At 40.1% G+C, this 26,110-nt stretch overlaps 1 protein-coding gene and 1 long non-coding RNA gene across 2 annotated transcripts in view; both read left to right on the top strand.

Moving 5' to 3' along the window:
• LOC102291928 (thyrotropin-releasing hormone-degrading ectoenzyme) overlaps positions 1 to 26,110 on the top strand; it is a 273,214-nt gene that overhangs the window by 73,361 nt on the left and 173,743 nt on the right. The gene's annotated exons all lie outside the window — the stretch shown is intronic.
• On the top strand, positions 18,253 to 20,626 carry LOC121812181. The gene is made up of 3 exons (XR_006052906.1): positions 18,253 to 18,396; positions 19,582 to 19,676; positions 19,796 to 20,626. It is a non-coding gene; the product is annotated as an uncharacterized LOC121812181 (long non-coding RNA).

Raw genomic sequence — 26,110 nt, 5'->3', positions numbered from 1 at the left:
TTGCGTGTGTGGGTTTTTGTAAAAAAAAAAATTTTTCTTTGAAGGGACTCTGAGATTGTTCAAAAATGTAGTTTTTAAACTAGTGTTGTCAATAGATACCCCCCCCCCCCCCAACACACACAACACAAGTAATTAAACTCAAAATTTTCTGTAATCAATCGCGATTAATCGCAATTACTTGATCATTAGCCTGGTTGCAATTACATTTTTTTCTTTTTTTTTTTTTCTTTTTTTTGCAATTACATTTTTTTCAACTTTATATTTAAGCTCGTAACTGACATTTATGCAATATATAATATCTAATAGTGGTTGTTTAATCAGATTCATCACAGGGTTACTGTGGATTCATTTTGATTAATCACGATTAAATATCATTTATTTTTAATTTTTAATATTCGAATTTCATTTTCCATGAGCAAACAGACTCGAGAAAAAAGGGAAAATATACGCACTTAACATGTTTATTGAACATCTTGAACATTCATGACAAAAAACTCTGTAAACATTTATCCACTCTCTCTCTGTCACTCTTTGGGAGGCACTTCAAGTCCTTGAGACGTGGAACCAAAGCTATGTAAAGCGCGTCTTCTCAGCGATATTAATAGGTCTGTAGTTTGTTGCAATTCACTTGGCAATTATGTCAAGTGTGCTTCACGTATGCTTCACGTCAATGTGATATGTTAAGCAGGAAGTGCTTCGGTGAAAAGAAAATTCCTTCTTGCACAATGTGCATAATACTTTATGTCGGTCGACTGTTCTGTCTTGTTATTTTTTTAATACTCAAATTTCCCATCGAAAGGGCCAATGTGCGTTTATCATCTTCCATATTGAGTTGATTGGTTCAGCTGCTCCGTCACTACCAGATCAACTGCCCATTTGTCATGTGCAAAGGTAACTCTACTTGGACAAACTTGCCGAAGTGCGCTGACAGAAACATTTCAGGGATTTTGAGTCATTCTGCACTTCAGATGCGTTAAAAACTCCCAGAGAGCAGCCATTTGGCTTTTCTACCTATAAAACCCGAGAGCAGCCAAATGGCTGGTAGGCTTTTAGCTAAGCTTTAGCTTCAGCCAAGTGGAAGCTAAATTGGCTAGTCATTCATATGTATATTAGGTTGTTACCTGGGAATTCTGGAGGGAGGGGAGTGGGGGTGTGTGATTGAGGGCGTGGGGGAGCTGCTAAAAGCTGTGCACTTCCTTTTGTGTTTCATCTTGATGCATTCTCAATCATCCAGGGAAATAAATCTCCAAAAGTCACCAACTTGGAGTGTTTCAGTTTGCCATCTTAGGGAGAAATCAACACACATGGGTGTATGTCCTTTGTTGCTGAGATTTATTGATAAAAACAGTACAAAAAACCAACCATTTGTACACATATTTACAAATAATAATAAAAAGTGAGTGAGTACATTTCAACATTTTCAGCAATCACTCACAATCCTGGCACTGCCATGGTATCTGTAGTCTGCATTTACCACATGTGTATCTGTTGCAGTGAACACATCGCACAGTGGCATGATTGTTCTTGCATTTGTGTGTTTGTGTCCCAAACTTGTCAGGTTTACTTGCAATATACTGCAGGAAACAGCACCGAGTCTTTGATGGGAAAAGCTGTTCATCAACGGTGATATGTAGACCAGGGTTGTAGCACGTGATGCAGTTGGTGACAAATGATCCCCACACACTGGAAATTGCAGCGAACTTTGCTCGATCACTGCGGGTGGACTTGTCATCAAAGCGTAGGTGTTGCATGATGTCTTGGAAGCGGTTTCGTGCCATAGTTCCAATTATCTGTGGGTTTCCCAGGTTTGCTGACCAGCAGTCATTTAGAGATGGAACCCTGGTAACCCCCCGCAAGATGCATGGCCAGACTAGACTGTCAAAAGATACATGTGAAAAATAAAAAGTAATATTAACTGGCACCATAGAAAAATCGTGAACTGGTTCTTGTAGAAAACCGGTACCCAGCATCCAATTTTTTGAATTTGCTAGTCTGCTTGTTTATCCATCCGATTTCAGGTTGTGTGCCAGAGGAGGGAAATGGCATTGCAGTATATAGTGTGGATATGGACATAACTTTTATTTTTATTGCACAACACCGCGATGGTAAAGTGGAGGAATTAATTTTTCTTGGTGTAATTAACATACTGCATTACTTTTAGGGAAACGCATTCAGTGTAATGTGTGTAATAATTACTTTTTCTGAGTAGAGATCCGAACACTGATCACAACAAACATGCAACAACATTGTATCAATGTAATGTCTTTCGTATGCAGCTTAGCAATGGTGGTCATTGTCAAAGTGAATCAATGAGGAATCGAATCAGTAAGTGATATCAATAATAGAATCAGAATTACTAAATTCTTATCCATTCCCATTGCTTGTTCACAGTACTCAAATGGACTCCACAGTCACCAGATCTCAATCCAGTAGAGCACCTTAGATGGGAAATGTGCATCATGGATATTCGCTGACAAATCTACTGCAACTGTGTAATGCTATCATGTCAAAGTCTAAGGAATCTTTCCATCATCTTGCTGAAAATTAAGGCAGTTCTGAAGGCACAAAGCCCGTAAATATGTGTACAAATGGTTGGTTTTTTGTACTGTTTTTATCAATAAATCTCAGCAACAAAGGACATACACCCATGTGTGTTGATTTCTCCCTAAGATGGCAAACTGAAACACTCCAAGTTGGTGACTTTTGGAGATTTATTTCCCTGGATGATTGAGAATGCATCAAGATGAAACACAAAAGGAAGTGCACAGCTCGAAAAAAAAAAAAAAAACAACAACAGCAAAACAAAGTAAATGTGTAAAAGTGACAAGTCTTAATGCCTGAATTGGTTACCTTTAGTTAACCGGGAAATCAAAATTTACTCGCTGAAATATTGGAATAAGCGCATTAATAGGAAACTTGAGAAGAGAAACCACAAAACATTTTCAACAATTCTTTTATTCCTTCTCAGCATTTTGGATATTTTTAACTCCACAGGCCACCAGTTATTATTGACACTCTAAAAATGAATCTGGTAATTTTTGTACATGGATACAGACACACACAAAAACTACACAAAATAAAGGAAAGAACACACAGTTTTACAGAGGCTTAAGAAATCGTCAGACAATTATTTTGCAATGTGGCAGAAAGAAATGAATCTATAGTTTTAATCCCTTTTATTTTTATTTCTATACTTGCATTGAGAAAGAAGACAGATGGATGTAGATTGACATGGATGCAATCTACAGGTGGGCAGTGGTTTCACTAAACCTTTGAACAGTTATCCTAGGGAAGATGCCAACTGGTTTGTCAGTGTGACTAAAAACAATGAATGCTCATACATAGATCTACATAAAATGAGGAATTCTTTGTACAAATTCAACAGTTTAGCAATGCTGCATTTACCTGAATTTCAGCAGCATTTCCACCAGAACAACTGTCAACCCTGGCAAATGGGCCTCCTGAGTTATTGTCATCCTTTAATGTTGCACTCTGATAAGATGTTGTGATCTCAGTAAGCAGCTGCACCATTTCTCTTCTGGTTCAGCAATGTTCACACAGACAGCTTGAGAACCATGAGTGGCTAAAAAGGAGAAAGTTTGATGGCTAGACATTTTTTTTCTCTAGAAGTAAAGCCAGCAGGTGTTACAATAGTATTCTGGTGGCTGTTAAGTCTTTACATCTTGAAGGTCTGCTAGGAGTACCCCAAGAAAGTTTTTTTTTTGTGGTTTTTTTTGTTTTTTTTTAAACTAAACTGCACTCTGTTCATGTCACATTTCCCAATCGACTCAGCTCGCTTGGAACCCCCCAAAACAGTACCAGGTACTACCACCTAATAGAAACCACTAAAAAAAAAAAGTCGAGCTTAGCTGAGTGGGTACAAAAGGAAAAGAGGCATTACACATCAAAGAGGCCAAGTAAACTTGCATAGACACTGAGCTACCTGGGTGATCCTAGAATGTGTGCACAAAGGTGATAAGTTTAAAACTAGACATGTGTTTTACAGATATGATGCATATAGGCAAGGCAAGGCAAGGCAAGTTCATTTGTATAGCACAATTCAACAACAAGGTGATTCAAAGTGCTTTACAGAAACAAATAAAAAGCAGGATTTAAAATTGATTAAAACAAGCAAACAAACAAAACAGTATATAAAATCAAAACAGATAAAATCAGAACAGTAGAGGATATGAGCTATGAAGCAGTGAGAGCTGTCTAGCTTTCTCTTCCTTTTCTTCTGCTTCTCCGGCCAAGAATCATCTTTGTTTTATTTTATCAGCATTGAGATGCAGACTGTTATCCTTGCTTGGGCTCTGCAGCTGTCTCGCTTCATCAAAGCAGCAGCATCAGCAAAAGCAATGGTATGATTGGACAGATGTGTGGCGCCTGGCTCACGGGTCAGTGGTGTTTGTTACAGAGGGAGTAGTGACTCTCTGAGGCCCATTGAGTTCAATGTCAAGGACCCAAAGACGGCGGGAGGAGAGTGCCTTAGTATACGCGGTGGTGCACCCTCTCGGCGCTCGTATCAGTTGCTAAACCATCCATCAAATTACTGTGGCAACTGAGCGTCCATCACCCCATCCATCATCCAAGGGCGACAGACGGAGCATCAGAAAGCAGCAAGAGATGTCACGGTCGAGTGAAGAGATAACAAGGGGTGAAGGGAGGAGGGAAAGAAGAGAGAAGGAGGAGGAGAAAAGCGGTGGAGAAGCATTGAAGGGAAAAAAGCACTGTGAACGGTAAAAAGGTGCATTTATGTGCTTGTTCTGTGCTTGTACTCCCCAAAGTCTGAATATTATTCAGCGTTGAGCAGAAAGGAAAAAGTCACAGAGGCTCTTCTGCTCACTTTTCTCAGGTTGATTGACTGCTTGACTGACTGTCTAATGTTGTGGTTTCCTGCAGAGAATAAAATGATGTTTTAGAGTTGTTTGCCTGTCTGCCTGACCAGGTGCTTTTAAACCGTTCAGGTATCTTGAGAGGGATCTTGTTCCTACTGCTGCAGACCGAGTCTGTTTGTGTCATGTGATGCTGTTGCACTGATGTATTAACCCCTTTTAAGGCTTGTAGATCCATATTTCAATGGGTAGCTGTTAAAACATCCTGTTACATATTTCTTAGTATTTCTCCAGAATTTTGTGTGATAAAATGTATACTTATTACCGGAGTAAATTGTAATGCAGAAATTGGACCAGCCAGTCTTTCATCAATAGCATCCACCATCAGCACCTCAAAGCTTCTCTGTTTAAGGCTTTATGTGTTGTTGACAGTATGCCATGGTTTATGGGAATGGAGCATTGGTAATGGAGGGGTAATTGGTTATGGGATGGACCAGGAATTCCCTGGTATTCCCACTGGTTGACTGGCAGCTTGTTTTTACCTTTCTATCTATTTCAGGCACTTGGTTTGGATCCCTTCTTAGTTTTTTATGTCCCCATTTGAGCTTTCGACATTTGGCTGGTTTACCTGACGTTTACCTTCGTCTTTCCTGTATTGTTTGCCAAAAAAACAGCTAAATCTGTGTGCCTTCTCTATTGACTTTGAACTTTGCCTTTTTCCCCTGTATCTGACTTTCATGTGAAACCATTACAGCAGGTATCTCTGTGGCACCAGCTGCCTACAACAAAAGACAGTATCTGACACCCCGTGAGTGAGATGAGGCTGTAATATCACATTGAAAAAATTAATTCACACACACACACACACACACACACACACACACACACACACACACACACACACACACACACACACACCACACACAAGTTTTGCTGATTTGCAAACTTCCCCAGCATAATAAAGTCCTGCAATGGGCTGACTGATTACAAATTTCAGCCCTTTTTAAGACTGATGGAGAAAAATCTCTGTTACTCTCTGGAACATCGCTGAACATTTTCTGAAAGGAAGAAGTAAAGAGACTTTTTACATTCCTGGAAGTTTGCAGACATTAAACAATCCTGAACCTGGTTTAGCTCACTAGCTGCTAGCTTATATTTAAAGGAACAGTAGAGAGGCTGTTCCTTTAAATATGACATAAAATAATCTATTAATTATAATGCATGCTTAATGAGGCAAAGTCCAAGATTGGGGCATTAGCTGAATCTGGTAATTTCAGTCCTCCTCCATTATGTTCCAGACTCTGAATGGTTTGTTAACAGTTACAGGGAAGTTATTGTAATACCTGTCTATACATATCTACAACTGAGTCCTGAGAACATGACGCAACACAGAGCTGAGATCTTTATTTCCTTTGAATGCAAAGGAGCAGGGTTACATATAGCCAGCTATTATTAGAGACAGAGCTTCCATTCTAATTGCAGTTGTTTGAGAACTTCTCTATGTTTGATCATATTTTAATAAGAAGCCTTGGTGTTTTTGATCTGCTTCAGTTTGCTGTGATAATTTGCTGCTGCTGCGCTTTGCTGTTAATCTGTTTTACATTAAAAGCTTCCCACCAGTTCAGGAGGAATAATCCCTTCACCTCCTCAAAAGGATTTTACTGTGGAATATTTGCAGAAAGTGTTGTTTTCACTGACAGTGGTTTAATTCAAGCAGCAAAGTAGATTCCACCGGACTTAAATGATGAATGGAAATGGTATCTCAGTGAAAAAGAAAAGCTCAGAGCAGCAGAGTGGGCTGGATTGGAAGACTCCGTTATTGCACTGATGGGAAATAAGATATATACATTATGCTGAAGTGAATGTGAATTTAACATGTCCAGTGCTAAATTCTTAAGAGATGATAACAAAATATCCTAGAAACTATTTTGCCTTGCCATTTTTGCTTAAAGCATTCAGGAGGATGAAACTTGCTAGAGTTTACACAAAGAACCAGCAGATATATATTCATATATGTGCTGAAGTTAAGAGCTTCTGATGAGGTACAAGTGTGCTTTAACAGCTGAGAGTGAGATAAAAGGTGAGATCAGTGAAGATCCTAAAATGGACTTGAGTTCAGTCTGAATCTTTCTGTCCCACCTGGGAATTTGATCTGGCGAAGATTTTTTGTGGAAGCTGGCGTAGATAATTGATGGTCCTCAGGTGAAGTCAGCCAGAATCTAGCAGGACCTGGAGCTCAGTCACTCTTCAATGCTCACCCACACATTGGCCTGACTCCAGCCTGACCCATAACAAAGAAGAGAAACAGAAAAATCTATTTGGAGCTAATATAAGGAGTATAAAACAGTAGTGATCTGAGCTTGTGTGCTCGAACGTGTTTGTATCGTTTGGAGGCGTGAAAGAGATGATTTGTGCAAGCTGGTAAACAGGGCACAACAATAATCTAGCACAAATGCACAAATGCATCAATATTATTTTTCAGTTTAGCTGAGCAGACCATCAGAATTGTTCCTTAAAGAAAAGATACAGAGTTAAAGCCCAGAAAAGAATCAGATATGGCACATTTGGAATGCTGGACTTCACAGATAAACAAAAGAAACAAGAGTCTGACTGATTTTTAGGATATAGGTGAGGAGGCGCTATAATCATGTATATCACAATCTCCTATTTACAATCTAATTGTAGGGGGAAAAACCTCTGCTGCAAGCTCCGGGATGCTTTTACGTCTTTCTCCAGAGAAGCAGAAGCTGCCACTCACCCTGTGCTGCAATACTTTAGAATCACATTGATAAACTGGGATCATATCCATCACTTACAAAAAAAGTTTTTGTTTGCTGCTTTTTTATAGTTTTATCTAGTTTTCTTTTCGATGATATGAAGTCTTATTTAAACTTGAACATCAGATTTTTGAGATGCATATCATGGATGTTTTGACACTTTTTGCTATCAATGTAATAAATCACACATATCGCGCAATGTCTGAATTTAAAATGTTTCCCACCAAGGAAGACGGTACCAAAGATTATTTAAAGCAAATTTCTGTCAGTTTAGCTCGAAAGAAAATCAGGTTAGCGTGCTCAAAAAATTTTGTGCCACTTGCTTTTTGGCGCTTATGCTGCACATCTGGCTCTTTAAGAACGTCATGCATCCTTCATGCTCAGTTTAAATTTCGCACAATATTGGTATCCTGCACAAACACTTTCAATGCTGCTGATTCTGTTGGTCTCAGTTTCCTTTTTAAATCATCATCAAGCATCAGCTTGTAGATTTCAGGAGAAAAACATCCACCTTACATTAGCTTCACTTTTCTGAAGACCAAACTTATTTCTTAAATTCTGAAACACATCGCCGTTTCTGTCCAGTCATCTTCGTTTTCCAACATCTGAGATATCAAATTTATTTTCTTTTAAACAGCGGGATTGGAGTAGGGGAGGAAATGTGAGGACCAAAAGGAATATCAGTGCTGGAGGCACGTGAACCACTGATCTCTACTGGCTCTGTGAGAGACTATTCTGATATCTTTGGACCCATTGCTGTGGATTTAGGTACAGGTATTCATGCTTTACTCAGGATAACCTGTAATAATGTTTTTTGATCACTGAAAGTATGTCAACTTTATTTATAGCCATATAAACCACAAAACAGAACACACAACTCCAGTACAGTCACAAGCTGTGTCCCAAAACGTCGGCTGCATCCTCCGGAGGCCGCATTTGAAGGCTGATTACGTCACAGCCAGGTGACAAAGGCTGTCCCAGTTCGTTGACTCCTTCAAATGCGGCCGACAAATGCATCCTTCATTTCCCCGAAATGAAGGATGCATACCATATCCCACCATATCCCAGAATTCATAGTGCGGCCCAGCCAAATTTCAGCTGCCAACAATGGCGGCCGCTACTAAGTTTTAAAATTACTCTTATTAATCTTTCTGGGCCACAAAATAAACTTTTAACATATTTTAAGGCGAGAAAGTAGCTGTGTAAACTTCAAATATCTGCTTGGTTTATCAAGACATCGCATATTTGGAAAAGTGTGCTGACGTTTTTGGAGACGTCTGTTACCCACCCGCTCGATAGCAAGCCGGGGGGTTCAATGGTCACACAGCCGGCGAGAGCAGCGGACTCTCGGCTTCATCGTTTTCAGATCCCCGCTCTTTCGCTACTCAGGTTAAACATGATATATAAGTCACTCGGATAACTTAAAAATGTAATTGTTTGGCTTTTTTCTGTGTTTTATTTGTTCCGGAGTAAATCGGTTTGGCTGAGATCAAAGTTATTAGATTATTAGATTAAATAAAACTTTATTAATCCATCGGGTGGGTTTCACACAGCTGAATAAATGTCAAACAGAAAACTGATTAAACAGAAGTGTCAGACGGTCGAGAATTTACGCCAGTGTCCAGTTATATTTTAGATAGCAAGGAGCAGACGGCCGAGTTTATTAAACTCCACCGACACAGTGGTGACGCAAATCTGAAGGTTAGACCGTCCCATTTCACAGCCTCGCACTTCCGGCCTTCTCGGTCTTTGAAGGACCCGGCCCACGTAGACCGCGAAGGCTGGGTCCTCCGAAGGATGCAGCCGATGTTTTGGGACACAGCTTCAGAGTAGTTTATGAAATGATCACAAAGTTTATATTGTTTTTTTTCACTGTTCGTGGTCACAAATTGTGGGTCTGCCTGTTTTCAGATTAGGAGGTAGGAGGCTGTGGCACAAGTCAGTCTACTCTTTCTTGGCTTGAAATATACTTTGAGCTGAAATACATTGGCTTTGCTGTCTGGCAATTAAAACTGACATTTCATGTGCATGGACACAAAAGAATCATATTTCTCCTAATTCAACACTTACCATCAGGCTGAGATGAGTGTTAGTAACGGTCCCATCATCCTGACTTCAGGGTTTGTATTAATTTTGCACATGTTTGAAAGCTAAATCTTAAATTAAGATAGTGAACAACACAAGTGGCAAGCAACAGCCTCTGCAGCTGAAAAATCTCTGTGCCTTTTGGGGCATTTTTAATGGGGTTATCTGAAAATAACACACACATTCCTGCTTGGTTAATTGTACTGACTGTACGAAGTCTTAGTGAAATTCCATTACTTAGCAGTCTGCGGATATAGCTGGTTAACAAAGTTTGCTAGTGGTATCTCACAATGATGGTCACTTCTGGCTCCAAAGAAAAGAACTCCTCCAAAATGTACCAAATAAACAAAGATGGTGGCATCCATGACGCTAACGCTGAGTCTTCAAAGCTGTAACATGAGGATGTTTGAAGCCTTCCTGGCCTGAGGCCTGCTTCGCTGAGCAGAGCTTTGCTACACTCTCTTGTTTCCTTCTTTCCTTGCCCACAGAGTGTATCTCCGTATGTTACATCACAGTTTCCCAAATACATGGTCCATTTCCCCTCGAGTTGTTGACTTCCGAGGAAGTAAAACCCCTCGGACCCTCACTTATTTATGGGCCCGCTGGTTTGCTGATGTAGGTTTGATTTTATTAGGCATGAGCGCCAGCTGTAGCTCTCACAAAACGGGATAGGATGGGATAAAAAGAACGCTGCAGCAGCCGCCAAAGAGACTGATTGAATTTGGTTTGAGTTATTTGATTGAAGACGCTTTCCTGTAGGCAGCGTGTATCGGGGCTGAAAATGAAATATTCCTCATGTTTATATTTTATCACCTCATCATTCAGGCTTAGAAAATGGCAGGTTGTGCATACTTCCATCCATTTTCTAGACTGCTCAGCGGGGGAATTAAGAGCTGAAGCAAACCTCAGGATGCACCGGGTGGGTGGGGGGAGTACATCCTGAAAACTCTGTCACAGAGTTAAGAAACATGACTGACAACATTCACACCTAGAGGCAATTTAAAGTTTCTGATTGAGCTGACCTGCATGTTTTTGGAGCATGTTGAGGCTGACGCGGAGAGAACATGCAAACTCGACTGGTCGGGTTTAAATGGAGGACTTCCTGTGAGGCAGCGGGCTGACCACTTAGCCAATGTGTGTCCATTTTAGTTCAAGTAAAGCGGCACATTTCAGTCCTAGGAGACAGGGCGAACGTGTTCGTATGATGCTTTGAAGTCAGACGTCACACCTCGACCCCTCCGTTGGAGCAAATGCAACGCATCCGGGTTTCTCGTCACCCGGGAGAACATGACTGGAGGCAATTTAGGAATCCTCAAGAGATGATATTCAATTCAGAAGCTTGCTGTCAGTGTGCTGAAAAAAGCTGCGATTTCAATAAAGCCTCCACTTTCTGAGCTGATATTCACTCTGCTGGCTGCCGCGCTCTGAGATGAGTTCTGGTGGAGGGAGGAGAATGTGGGGTAAAAGAGGAGAAGAGCCTTAAAAAGTCTGAATTTTCATCGAGAAACCAGTCCTGCTGAGGAAGCTGGAGAGGAGTACAGCAACACAGCGGCATTGTGATCACAGTAGCTTTAGTATTTGGGTTAGTGTTAATAAACTGCAGTATTTCCTAATGTAGGCACTGGTATTAATATTATCGTGTCAGTTATTTTTGTGGGATTGGAAACTTCATGGTATTTTATTGAACATAAATCTCAAATCTGTTAAAAGTCTAACTCCAGATTACATATCTTTACTCAATTTAACCCAATAAGCTGACTGAGACCCCCCCTTTTTTTTTTTCTACATAAGCTATATCCTTCCTGTACTGGAGCTCAGAAGTATATTAAAAATTTAAATTAATTTCATGAAAGTTTAACTCTGAGAACCTCTTAAAATAGATGTGGTACAAGCTGTTTGATGACCTATCAAGAAAAGAGTTGCAGCAGTTTTCTGCTTGAATTGTGTGGTCACTTACATTTCTGAGATTCACACCTCTTTTCTGTCAACTCTACAGACAAATTAAAAACTACTATTACTACTGAGCATGCATCTTTAAACTTAAATCTAATAAAAATATTATTATTCAGCCATATGTAGTTTTCAGTTCAATAAAGAACATGCTTACAAAATACTGTACACTCACCTGAGTTTTTGTTAGCGTTGTGGAGAGGCTGTGAATCCTGCAGGGGGCAGCTATCAGAAGATGGTACACCGTGATCAAAAAGAGATGGATATGGTCACTGAAAATACTTTAAAATACTTGTTTAAATGATGCTCGGCTGGCTGAAGTAAGGAGGTCTAAGGCTCTCCATGAAAATATCCCAAACCATTAGAGCACCAGCAGCCTGAAGTGCCGAAACAAGGCAGCATGGATCCAAGCTTCCATGTTGTTTTATGCCAAATTGCGATCCTACCATGCAAAGATTTATCAGACCAGCCAAACTTTTTCCATCTGCTGTTGTCCAGTCTTGGTGATCGTGAGTGAACTGCAGCCTCAGCTGACAGAAGTGGCACTCAGTGTGGTCTTCAACATGTAACATGCTAACATGTAACAACTTTACAAGTTTCTAACATAGGATGCAACAAAAAGGATTTGATGCAGAAGGTAGAACATTTCAAATGGGGTTGCAGACAGCGTATCTATTTGGTGTGAGACAATTTCTGTTTTCAAAGAAAATTGTCATCATTCGATGCTTGTGCCAGCAGAGATATGGAGTCCTATTCAGGGAACAGAAGCTTCAGAATGTCACTGAACCAGAGGCTTGCAACTACAGCACAAACCAAATCTCGAACTGATGGAGCTCTAAAGGGACGTTTCCATTATGTTTGCATGACAGAAAGCTAATCTGTTTGGTACAGGTCAACTACAGCATCAGAGAGCTTTTAAGTTTCCGTTTAATGAAACTTCTTACACAGCTATTAAGTTGTCATGTTCAGGTCTATGAAACAGCTCAGGTAAGACTTATCGGCATGCGTGCACATTAAAGATTCATTGCTTTGCTTTAACATCAGGATCCATTTGGCTTTGTTCAGTGTCCCATGCTACCAATATGGGCTGTAGTAAATGAAGTTCATTTACCAGCAGTAACTTCAGGCCTGAAAAACAGATTGTGTGAGCTGGGCTTGTAGAACTTAAATCAGAGTATGTGATTATTATTGACTAAAGGTTATAAAGTTGTGATGGTTTAATGGTTTGGTCAACGCTCCTGTTGTAATTAAAGTGCTGTACAAGAATACAACATACATAATAAAATAACTGTACAAGAATACAACATACCTAATAAAATAACTTAGAATATTGATAGCAAACACCAAATGTGAATTAACAAATAACTCTCATGCTGTATTAAAAGCCAGTAAATAAAAATGTGTTTTAAGATAAGATTTAAAAAGATTGACAGTGGGAGCCTGTCTGATGTATAGGGGTAAATTATTTCACAGCTTAGGCGCTACGACTGTAAATGCTCGATCGCCTCTATGAACCAGCCTCGACCTTGGTACAGCTAAAAGCAAAAGATCACTTGATCTAAAAGATCTAAAGGGGGTATAAGTCTGCAAGAGGTCAGACAAATACCCGGGAGCCTGTCCATTCAGGGCTTTGTAAGTTAACAATAAAATTTTAAAGTTAATTCTGAAGCGGACAGGGAGCCAATGAAGAGAGGCAAGCACCGATCTTTTAGTACGTGTGAGATGGTGTAGGGCTTTACATGGAATAAATCATGAGTAAAAAAACAAAACAAAATCCCAAACCTCAGACACATTTCTGATTAAACTAAATATTCAAGTAATAAATCAAAGTATGCATGTCTGTCAGGTGATGTAATTACAGTATTTTCTACACTATAAGGCACACTTAAAATCCATTAATTTTCTCAAAAATTGACAGTGCGCCTTATAATCCGGTGTGCCTTATGTATGAATTCTGGTTGTGCTCAGTGTTGCCAACTCCTCAGTAAGAAAAATCGCTATTGGCTGTCCTAAAAGTCGCTAGAAGTCGCTAAATGACGTCATCGCCTAATTTGCATAATTGGTCATGCTAATATAATTGTAACCTACATTGTTGGAGAGAGAAATAACATCGTGGAAGAGACATAAAGTGAGTAAAAAATGTCTTAATTGCATTTAGAGTTTATTTAGAACTACAAATTAAATTTATTTTACCAATTATTGTTTTTTGTAATGTCACAATTCCAACTCTGCTCCTTTATCCGGGCTTGGACCGGCAAAAGTGACCCGAAATAGGCACTCTGGTGGAGTTACTTTGTGTGTGTGTTTATAAGTAGCTTTAAACCTCGTGATCCACAAAACAGCATAAGAGTAAAAGAAGAACTGACTGCGTTACAGTCAGTGCGAGAGCAGCGGCTTCGCTCATGCGCAATTCATTAGCAGTTCCGATGCATAGGTGTGAACATCTTCTGCCCTGATAGCAGCTGGGGGAGGACTATCCTCCGCCCGTGAGCGCTTTGGAACAGGCAAGGTGCCCACGGCAGCACCCGCTGCTTGTTGAGAGTAAAAGCGATACCCGCTTTCACGTCAAAAAGTCGTCATAAATAAGTCTCCAATAACACCAGAAAAAGTCGCCAGATTTGTTGCTAGTCGCTTTTTAGAAAAAAAGTTGCTAAGGGGGTCTGAAAACTCGCTAAATATAGCAACAAAGTCGCTAAGTTGGCAACACTGGTTACTGACCTGCAACCGATTTTATGTGGTACATGACAACAATTTGTCAAAAAATGTTTTAGTACGACTTTGGTAAGCTACAAAGTCACACCGCTTGATGAATTGTCGAAGCATTACGGCTACTGTAGTCAGGAGCCTCGAGGAGTAATCCGTTTCAGGTCCCAAAGTCAAATGAACACTACGGCATCACTGAGAGTTAAAAACTGTCTAAATTATTTCATTTTTTATAAAATGATCAGCGCTGCTGTTTTACTAGATGTAACAATTACGTTTAACATCTAGGAATCCATGAAAACAGAATTTATTAAATTTAACAGAGTTATAAGTTAGCTCGCTAGTTTCCACCTAAACATGATATAGCATCAGTTCTGACTGAGGGATTTTGAAAAAATCAAAACGTACAGCTCTGCTATCACTTCCAACATAAATGAAGACAGAAAACTAAACACCTGTGACTTTTGTAGGGTTACCGAAGTTGGACTAGCTGGTATATAATGATGTGCTACGTGATCACTAGCAACACAGCTATGTTAGCATAACATAAACACAGTGAAGCTGGCGAATGAATGCTAACTTTTTTCCACTTGTTAACGGGAGGGTTCCCAATGATTAGGGACAAAGGCGATCACAATGCAGGGTGCTCTAAACGGACCAAACCTCAGTCAGGAGAACAACTGAAATAATCCATTCACAATACGAGGTTAGTTATAATATACTGCAACAATATGGGAATAAAGCAGCTGCAAGATAATTCAACATTAATAAATCAAGGGTACGGAAGTGGAGGAAGCAAGAAGAATGAGTTGAGTAAAGTTTAACTTATCTGACTATTTTGTTTCTCTTAATGCGCCTTTTAAATCCTGTGCACCTTATGGTCCGAAAAATACGGTATTTTCCAGATTAATTTAGAATCCCTTTTCGAGCTTAACCTGAGTACCCTTTAATGTAATAGAAATTAAGTAACTCTGTCACTACTGGCAGTTTTAAAAAAAATTATACAAAACAGAAAAATACAAAGAGATGTTCTAAATATTTCATACAAAACCATTCATGCAACTATTCAAACTTTCATACAAAACTTTTTCCTCTTCCCTGTGGCTTGCTCCTTAGGTTTTTTTTTTATTTCCGGTTTTGAGTTGTAAAATTTTCATGCTCTTCTGTCACTGCATTTCAGGATGATCTACCACAGGTTATTCCTTATGTAGACAAATGTGGGCATGGCAGTGTTCAGATAGCACAGATATACAGATTTAGAATTACTGATTCAATAACGTATTCTCTGTGGTAAAAATAACACTGGCCCATATGCATACCTCATAAATAGTCTTGCAACTGCATTTCTTAAGTGCGTGTGTGTTCTTAAGACTATTTTTACACACATTTTCCATGTAAATTTTCCATGTGTAGTCTACAGTTTACAGATGTTTGTCTAAATCCATCCATCCATTTTCTACCAGTCGCCCTGGTCTGGGTTAAATGACACCAGCTTAAGCCAAGATGCACCGACATCTCTTGTCCCTGGCCTCCACCTCCAAGACACTCCCAAGCCAGTCAGGTGTGATTCCAGGTTGATGACTGAGTTTTGTAATCTTGCAGTCAGATCTGCAGATGTACATTGTGGACATTCGGCTGTGTGCAGCTATGAATAAATCACAACCTGCTGGTGAGTTGGATCAGGTAACGGGAAAGATGCTGGTCGTGGTGAGAGTATGTTGCAGAGATCCTGGACCTGTATACGTACAGATGCCTATTCTGCAAGAAACTGCAGAAAATGGAATTTATTCTTTAGAGAATTACTATTAATCACCTACAGCTGATACTGCAGAGGATGTTTTCACAATCTTCCCGCCAAAAGGATCCGTCAATGCCAGCCAAAATTTAAAGTCTGCTTCATGAATGTATCACAAAATGCTTTGCTAGCACACGTAATAAACTCAGTTGATATTACAATCCCAAGAGCCATGTTGCTAGTGTGGCTGAAGTGATTACAGAGGGATAAAAGGCTTGACAGGAGATCTGTTAGTTACAAAGCTTAAATATATATATATTATGTTAACAGGACAGTTTCTGTTGATTTTGTTCTCCTTCATCTGTAACTTTCACTTCTATAGTTTAAATATGGGCTAGTGTTTTCGGTGTGATTCTTGTTCTGGCTTTGCTAGTCTGGGTCAGATGGTGTTTAAAGTCTATAAAGATTATGGTCAATAAATCCAAAGTCTTCCAGCTGCTTTCGCTTGGTGAAAATCTTTTAAAAAACATGTTTATATTGGCAGCCAACAATGACTAAAGATGTTAGTTGAGTGCTGCAGTAAATACCTGAATCTTGCCTCAAATTCCCTCCACAGGCTCTACAGTCCAGCATGCCTCTTTAAGTAGGATCTCAACCAAACTCAGGGCCTTTACATTCATTTCTTTTTCTTCTGTGCAAATAAACAGTACAGGCTGTTCGTGTTTGCTTTGGTAGAGGAACACACAGACTGAATCTTACAGGATTCACAGGATGTTTTCCTGCCAGAATTTCTGCTCTTTCCTGCCCAGTTCTTCAGTCTGTTCCTGTGTTTACCCACTTGTGCAATTTCTGCTCCTTCTTGACTCTCAAAGACGAAAATGTGTGCAGTTTGGTGGTCATATTGTATTTGCCTTGTCCAGTCTTTAGCTGGACTTCAGGCATGTTCTGAGCATACAGGCAGGCCACCTCCATTGTTTTCACTGTAAACTAGACCGCTGCAGCATCAAGAGAGGAATAGTGATGAATGACACTCCTTTCCCAAAAAAGAACAGATGGATCAATACAGAGAAACAGTGTTGGCTCAAAAGCTGCCTCAAAGTCAAATTGTCCTGACTCAAACAACTGTCACACAACAGCAGTGTGGCTTTCACCTCTCAGCCCTCTGAGCTCAAAGTCTTCAAAGGTGATAATTCAACTTGAGCCTTTTTTGCAGAAAGGCAATATGGACATTTTGGAAAAAAATGTAAATAATTTTGAGTCATTGAGAAAAATTATTTCATTTGATTTCTGTTTGACAAGAATTGATAAAAATAAAAAACAAACAACAAAAAAAAACCTATTGCATATTCTCTGAGGTGCTGAGGTTAGACCTAGGCTAGGTTTGGAGTTAAAATTGGGGATTGAGGTCATCCAAACACCAACTCAGGATTAAACCAGCAGTTCTGTTTTACCATACATGGGTAAAACCCAAATAACTAATAAAAGGTAACATCTTAGTTTGGTGTCTAATCATTCAATAATTTATAATTTAGCATAGAAGCTAATGGGCAGCTGAGTCTGATGGGAAATTATTTGATTGTAAGTGAAACTGTTGCTATCAAAATTTTTGTTTTTCCAAGACATTGCTTGATGAAAAGTCATAAAAATGCATTTTCTGTAAGAGTTTGTGTCATGCGAAGCAGTTTGACCATGTGTGAGAGTTTGCTAAAAACAAGGTCTCAATTTCATGATGTAGGATTAAACATCAGGGGATCAACAGTGTGGTTATAGTCTTTGCTACGGCCCCTCGTCTTTTAAGTGAGCCGGCCTTCCTTCAAGTAAATTCAAGCATGACAACACCCACAGACGATTGGCTGGCTGGGAACCCGTGCCAGCCTTCTATGAAATCAGAACGATGCCACCTTGAAACGAAACCGAAAAATGGATTGAAACCGAAAAAAAATATTGTAACTGAAATAAATGTACTGAAAAATCTTGTATTGAAACCGAAAAAAAAATTGATAGTGAAAAACAATTAATTGAAACTGTAATTTTTTTGTTTTCGCTTACAATTTTTTTTTTTTCGGTTTCAAACCATTTTTCAGTTTCAAACCATTTTTCGGTTTCAATCCATTTTTCGGTTTCAAACCATTTTTCAGTTTCAATTTGCTGGCACTGTTTTGGCGTCCGAGGGCGCGCTGGGGGGGGGGTTTCCGGCCCGCATGTATTTGCATATATTATAGAGGCCACTAGTGCTGACCAAGCTGCCATCTTTCTCTCTTCCCGTCTTTCAATGGCTGCTTCAATTTCAGCTTGAACCTCCAAACCGCAAGTAAGTAATCATTTTTTGTCATCTTTTCTTGCTGTCCCACTGGGCTGGACATTAGTTTAGTTTTTTTAGCTACATCTGGTGAAGTTGTGGTAAAATGCTGGTATTAGCCTATTCGTCGTAACAAGCTAGCCTGAAGCTAATATTTGCTAAATTTAGGGACACCCGTGTCTCTTCAGGAGTTGGAGGCCGGTGTTCTAGGAGCGGATCTCAGGATCTCAACAGGCAGTGTTGGGCAGTAACATAATACATGCACCGGCGTTACGTATTTAAAATACAAAATATGAGTAAATGTATCCGTTACAACTTATTGAACTTACTGTTCAATAGGTCATATTGAGAATACAGTTAGTTTGTTGAAATAAATGGATTACATGGCGGTATTTACCTGTTTCATATGTTAGGCTATGGTCTCTCTATTTTTTGGTAATTCCACGCCGGTGGAAACCCAAACAAAACACGCAATAAGAGCCTCTAAAAATTATTATACAAAAATGATTTAATATGAAGGCAATAGCAGAGTGTTACAGGCATCGCCCTAAACAATCTAGCCTCATGGGCAGTGTAGTCCGTGCTGCAGGGAGAATGGACTGCCATACCCGTTATGTGTCTGTGAGCGAGGAGGGAGAAAAAGGAAAAGTACAGCTGTCACGGAGCAACAACGGGAGCTGGAAGCATGTAAATATAATAATAACCACTAAAGCCAAAAAGAGTGCCTGACGAGCCCAGCTGTAAGTAAGCTTTTAAGACTCGACTGTACACTGTGTTCGTGTTTTCCTCCGAAACAATAAGCAGCCTTTCAACGCCTCTCTCTGTCTCTCGCTAGCAAACTTGACCCAGACAACAAAGTAAAGCTAGTTTTCAGCTATGAGCCCGACACGAACCGGACGTATTAGCCAGAGGTCCCTTTACTACGGTTCGGAGCCGCTGACCTGTTTTATATACGCGCTGAATAGTTTTCTACACGAGATCGCAATGCAGCCTTACCTAATGTCCACCTACTGTTACTCATTTATATTAAGATTTTAACATCTAGTTGGTGTTGGTATGGCGAGTAGCCTTCAGTAATAGTAATAAATCACACAGCAATAGTCACATTCATGTAGTTGTAAAGTATTCAGAATACATTACTTCTATAATCTTTGGTGGAATACATTTTAAAATTAACCTTCCCAACACTGTCAACAGGTTAGCACCTCATACCACAGTGCATCAAAGCAGTCTCATGAGCGCTGGGAAGGACGAGCCCAGAGCCCAAAACAGACAGTGCAGGAGATGACAAGGTTAGTAATTGTATGGTGAAAATTATACTTTGTTATCTTGATTGGCAAAAGAAAAGTAAATACAAAATCTGCTTCTCACATATAGGGCATTTCCAAAACTTCAATTTCTTTCATTACAGCTGTCCTGTGCCAGAAGTTCTGTTGACCCACAGTGAGAGGCATCATTTCAGAAACACCAGGAAGACTGAAACTCGTCGCCGGGATCAAGCAGGGCTCGTGATCTTCACCAGCAGCTCCCTCACAAGAAGGATAAACCCAGCATTTCATGAACACTGATGGAGACCTTTGCTTTGTGTAATGTTAGAAGTACTCAGATAATCCTCAGGACAGAAAACATGCTGCTGTTTGCACATATTTAATAATCAGCTCTGCACAGGAGCAGAAGCAGAGTCCAGCCTGTTGCTCTTACAGTATAATACTCATAATAAAAGTACAGTAACCGTGGTTAGTCACTGAGCAGCCCGGTGCGTTTCTCTTGATTTCTTTAGTCAGGGTAAATTCATTCACCTGCACGGGGTAGCTAAACGAACTTTACAAAACATGTTTCCCCGACAGCCGAGTGCTCATTTTAGCTAGCTAGGTCCTTAGGTAGCTAGCTAAGGACCTAAATTACGGATTAGCTTACAAACACATTTAACTTACCAAAAATAATGCGGTGGGGCCTCAGGTCCTCCTGTCCGGTAGTCCAATTTACTGAAGAACACCTCAGGCTGTCACTTTGAAATAGTCGGTAATGTAAACGCTGGACCTCTCGGCATCTGCCATTCCCGAACAGACACGTGCGAGTTTGTCCGTGACCGCAGCCGCGTCGTCAGTGTTTTCTCCAGTCATTGGTCAGCATTATAATATATGCAAATACATGCGGGTCGGAATCCCCGCCCCCCAGCGCGCCCCCGTACGCCAAAACAGTGCCAGCAGAGTGAAACTGAAAAATGGTTTGAAACCGAAAAGTAAACCAAAAATGGATTGAAACCGAAAAAAAAAATTGTAAGCGAAAACAAAAAAATTACAGTTTCAATTAATTGTTTTTCACTATCAATTTTTTTTTCGGTTTCAATACAAGATTTTTCAGTACATTTATTTCAGTTACAATATTTTTTTTCGGTTTCAATCCATTTTTCAGTTTCGTTTCAAGGTGGCATCGTTCTGATTCCATACCATAGCCTTCCTCCATGTAAATTCGAATGTGACAATCCACACAGACAATTGGCTGCCTGAGGACCTGTGGTTTGCACCTCCAGGGAGAGAGACCAATCAGTGACTTGTACACACCTGTGTCTTCAAAAGGCTGAAGAACTTTCAGGGGCTGCTGCTTTGAACTGAGTATGCAGACTGCCCTGTAGGCTTCCTTCTCTGAGCTTTGCTTGTGAAATTCTGTTTAAGTGGTGAGATTTGGCTTGAGTGGCGTTTAGCTGCGTTACAGCCCATGAGGACAGTTTTATTTTCTACTGGTTAAGCCTTACTTGAGCTAGTTGTTTTGTGTTGGTTGTTTGGTTTGTGGTAATCTGCGCTATAGGTTTTCTTGTAAGTCCTGAGTTCTCTTGTAATAAACCTTTTTCTAAACTAATCTCCCTCATGTGGGTCTCGTTTATGTTACCTCCCCTATCAGAGACGGATTATAACAGTCTTCCAGAGATAACTTAGTACAATTTCATTTGATGTAATCCAATAGATTGGTCCAGACTTCATGTCCATGATGTGGTGGCCCACACAAACCACCTATTTGGCTAATAAAACTGGGCATGGATATCGTCACTGTGATGTATTGGCACTGGAGTCAGCATTTTTACATGGGAAAGTGGCATGTTTAGTTAACAGTTGTTTAGCAAGCTGCATTCATAAATTCTAAGCAGATCACACAGACGCACATATCTGCTAATTTGTGCTAAATAACATGCAAATTAAATACTCGATGTTCACTTAGCACTATGGGAACAGACTTTTTAGAGAGACTGTGAGTACAATTAACTGCAATAAGATAATTTCATTAAAATCTTCCAAAAGGTTCAAACACCATAAACATGGACATGAGTTCAGTTTGGTTAAGAGAAGTGAAACACTGATGGCAGCAAATGGCTCCAGCTGTGCTGATGAACCTGGTGAGACCAAGGATGTTGTTGTTTCAGCATTTACAACTAATATATAACAAAATATTTCTGAGCTAGAATTTTAAGATATCCTCCACAAGTAGCAGTCTCTTTAACCTGTTCAACAACATCCCTGAATTAATAAATGCATGTCAATCACAGGGAATTTAATCTCCTTCCACAAAATGTACATCTTAATTATTATTATTATTATTATTATTGTGCCCTGACCAACACGTCAGTGTCTTCCTCACCTCTGTCTTTTTTAATCACCTCAGCTGCACGAGGCTAAAAGAAGCTCAGTATCATTTGGTTTATTTAGCCCTCACAGTGGTAATGTTTTTCTCACCCACTGCCTCGGCACACTGGAAAAAAAGAGAGTAGGACAGGGAAAATGTATTTAGCTGCCATCATGGGGATAGTTTCAGCACTTTTTAAAAGGTGTTACAACCATCTGCACCCCGTCAGCTATAATTTGCATAGCTGCAGCATGGTCGTTTGAAATTAGCTAAGATAATATGTCTTACATTTTACCTAAGGCACTACTCTATGAAAAATAAAGGTAACATAGTTCTGAATCCATCAGTACTGATCAAAATATTTTCAGTGCGCTACAAGCTGAACTAGGAGGATAGAAACAAATTATCAGTCCTATTGTCCTGGTATCAGTCCAGTACCAATACCAGCATTGGTGTCGATGCTGTTGATATTTGGATTGATCAGCCCACTTGATTTTCCTCACACAGTTTGGCAGTGTGAGGAAGTGAGAGTGTTACAACTATCCTCATTCTCTAAATCTAAAGTAGCCACCTGACTCACTTTTGGAGCAGCCTCCAGTGGCAATTGGAGGAACTGCAGTATATGGCACATCTGCATTGGCTTCATTTTTAAATCTTGGATGTTCCTGCTCGGAATGAACTAATGTTCATCGAGTAGATGTTGATTATTAATTTTAGGCCAACGCAACAACCGAAAATGTGAAAAAATATTTGCAGCTGTGTGTATGACTTTGCCTGGAAAATTTTCTTGTAGTTTCAGTAGAAGGCAGCTTAGTACTTTTTTTTTACCGGCCTTTGTTGGTATTTGTGCAGGTCTACAGCAGCTCGTGTGCGACACAAACACTGTGACACCACGTAGCAGCAGATCTGCAGCGTTACCACTGAACAGGTTTCAACGTGTTTTCACAGCTTTCTGAAAGCAGAATTTATTAGAGTGGAAGTGAAGCTCAGAGAGGAGAGACAGCAGAGGTACTGGGACAGTGTGTGTGTGTGTGAGTGATAAGCCAGCAGTGATACAGCAGTATTACATCATAGTGAGTTTGTGTGTCTTCATGGGGAAAATAACACGTGTATTTTAACTTGTGTGTACATCTACCTGCCGCTACTTCTGCTGCTGTGTGTGTGTGTGTGTGTGTGTGTGTGTGTGTGTGCTGTATTTGATAGCCAGTCTCTATTGTCCTTCATCTGACAGTGAGCTGGTTTCTCCCTGACAGTGAAACCATTCAGCACACACACACACACACACACACGCATTTAATTTGTCCTTTATTTTCATTCACACGCGCTGATTCACGTGTATTGATCAGTGAGATCACTGCTGCCTGTCGCTATGGTAACCCCTATCTGTCAGCTGACATTGTTTGTGTATAATTAGTCTGGAGGATCAGTCTGATTAACTGCTCCATCCATCACAAAAACACAGAGAGGAGAGCTGGCAGCTTGTTTTAAGGGCACGTTTCAATCTTTTCGTGTCTCTCTGGCAGGTTTCTGCAGTTTCAGTCAGCTTCTTATGGTCGAAGTCAGAAAACTGTGAGAAATAAAACGCCTCTAAGCAAAAGCTCCAAGTGAGTTAATGTAGTTAATACAGTTTAATATTCAGGCCACAGAAATGTTACTTGTCACCACTTTTAACTCAAAACTAATTAATTCCACACATGTTATGATCAAATTATCACATCTGTCCACCTGAAAAGTCCTAAAACCAGAAATAGCAACACCACAGACGTGTGATTGTGTCAGTGTTTCACCGCTAAGCTCCATGAAACACATTAAACTCTACCCACCGTGCTCCCTCTGTGGCTTCATCAGCTCATAAAGCTTTACACGTTAAGAAGAATAACATTTTACTTACTTGAACTGTCTGAGGTCAGAGCACCTCCCATCATCTTAAAGACATTATTTAACGGTTTGTTTCTCTTAGGAGTGATGCCCAGCTTTACAAGCTGGAGATTTATAGCACTCTCCTGAAGGCATCATCACAGTCTCATTATGGAGACGTGAGGATTATCTACAATTACATATGGATTTTGTGAGTGTGGCTTTTTTTTTTGTAGAACTGTCGATCTATGGATGTTTTTTTTCTCTCAAAAATTAACATTTTATAATTCTTTGAAGTCTTTCCATGTGTTTTTGACATGAGGATGGAAATCAAGAAAATAATAATATTAATGGATCTCATTTTATATAGCGCTTTTCGGGGCCCTCAAAGCACTGTACAATTCCACTATTCATTCACTCTCACATTCACACACTGGTGGAGGCAAGCTACAGTTGTAGCCACAGCTGCAGATGGGCAGACTGACAGAAGTGAGGCTGCCATATCACGCCATCGGCCCCTCTGGCCAACACCAGTAGGTGGTAGGTGAAGTGTCTTGCCCAAGGACACAGCGACCGAGACTGTCCGAGCCGGGGCTCGAACCGGCAACCTTCCAGTTGCAAGACGAACTGCCAACTCTTTGAGCCACGATCAAAGTTATTCATATAACTTATATATGTAAGTAACATAAATAAAAAGGCTAAAATATCTTACCACCATGCTTTATTTGTAATCACAGACCGTAAGAGACGAGTTGAAGGTACTGAAGTCCCATGTCAACATTACAGTCTGTGCTGAAGGTTAATCCATAAATTACAGTAGTTGTTAATTCTTGATCAACAAATCCATCAAGTATTTGTAGAGAATGTGATTATTCAGTGATACCAAGACGTGATACCATCCGCAAAGTTCACAAGGTAACTGCAGAACTCGACAAACATAACTGATCTGAAGTCTGCTGGCAGAGAAGTAGCTTTATCTCTGTGGAAGTCATACAGTTGGTTGTTGGTTGGTTTGAAGCCCAGTCCTGACTTTGTCCTCTTTCTTTCAGACACAGTGCAATTTGATGTTGCATTTATCAAATTGGAAATTGGTATAGTACATCAAAAGCAGAACAAAGGTTCATTTCCTGCAGTGGAAAGTGCCGTCTGCTTCAGATCTCTGTTTGGTTTTGAATATGAGAAAAAGGGCACTGCGTGGCTTTGTTGGCTTTGTGGGCTGTAAGCTGTTTGAATATGCCCTACATGCTTGTTGCTAACTTTGTCAAGAATGGTCTGTGAGTCAGAAATGAACATGTAGAGTTTAAGGAGTTTTAAACAAAGAATGATTGAAAAAATAAAATTAAACGGCCATGTATTTTATTGCCTAGACGGTTCAATTCGATCAGAGGGTTCATTCGGAGGGAAAGGAACCTTAAAGAGACAGAATCTTCTTTGCATGATGGAGCTTTTACCTGCGTCAGTGCATGGGACGGTGAGTTGTGTTGACAGACAGTGATTTCTGGAAGTGCTCCTGAACCCATGCATCGATTTCCATGACAGAATCATCTCTGTTTTTAATGCAGTGTCGCCCAAGGGACCACACATTTTCAGCCTTTTCTCTTGCACACAGAGATTTCTCCACCTGCACCTGTCACAGACAAAAACAGACTTTAGACTCACCACCGATGAGACTGAGCCTCATAAATCAGTGTTTTGTGTAATAAAGTGATGGTGGCTGCTGCAAACAGAGCTTGGCTGTTTCCGTATGAAAGCTGCATCAGGAGATTAGACCAGCTGACCTCAAACACCGGATGCCTACTGAATAAAGCGGCAGCAGAAGCTAATTTTCTTTTGCAGACCTGCCAAATTGCTTTTTTTTTTTTTAATGAAAATTGACTCAGATGGAGCAGATGTCTGTCTGTCTGTCTGTCTGTGAGCTTGAAAGAATCACTTTAGTTTAAAGAGTCCATTGGGAGTCATTGAAGTGAAACATTTTTGACTGAGCTTCAGAATCACAAGAGGGCAGCAGACTGACAGCACACTAACAAACACTAAGTTGGCATCAAAGTCAGATTAAAAAAAGAGCAAAATCTGTTTTTATTTTTCCTTCACAGTCGGACACAGACTCCTAATGTGTTGGTCAGTGTGATTGGTAATGTGTGTAAATAATTACACTGAACTTCAGTGCACCTGAACTTCTGTTTGATGGTGGCTGAAATACTAAAAACCACAATGCAGCATTATTTGAAACCCCTGTCCTTCTTCTGGTTGG

Source organism: Haplochromis burtoni, unplaced genomic scaffold (genome assembly GCF_018398535.1).
Source record: "Haplochromis burtoni strain Fernald_Lab_line unplaced genomic scaffold, NCSU_Asbu1 Contig_456, whole genome shotgun sequence".
NCBI classification, from domain to species: domain Eukaryota; kingdom Metazoa; phylum Chordata; class Actinopteri; order Cichliformes; family Cichlidae; genus Haplochromis; species Haplochromis burtoni.
Note: the sequence above shows the minus strand (reverse complement) of the source record. Positions and strands in the feature narration are given on the sequence as shown.